This window comes from Carcharhinus amblyrhynchos, chromosome 12 (assembly GCF_965287045.1).
Source record: "Carcharhinus amblyrhynchos chromosome 12, sCarAmb.v2.hapA, whole genome shotgun sequence".
NCBI lineage: Eukaryota > Metazoa > Chordata > Chondrichthyes > Carcharhiniformes > Carcharhinidae > Carcharhinus > Carcharhinus amblyrhynchos.
Window position 1 is genome coordinate 81,378,073 of NC_137335.1, and position 326 is coordinate 81,378,398.

Here is a 326-nt window from a genome sequence, read left to right on the forward strand (position 1 = left end):
CACCCCAGTGACATTGCAGGGAGGGGCAAAGACGCCACCGTTTGGGAGACATTACAACACACACAGCCCGCATCAGGTTACAGCAGCCGGCAATCCTTCTCTCATTGTTAACCCTTACTGTCCTCCAACATACAGCAGTCAGTTCCTGATCAATCTTTCAGGGAAGAGGGTTGGTAGGAGTCACTGGGCTAGTAACCCAGGGTTGGTAGGAGTCACTGGGCTAGTAACCCGGGGTTGGTAGGAGTCACTGGGCTAGTAACCCAGGGTTGGTAGGAGTCACTGGGCTAGTAACCCGGGGTTGGTAGGAGTCACTGGGCTAGTAATCC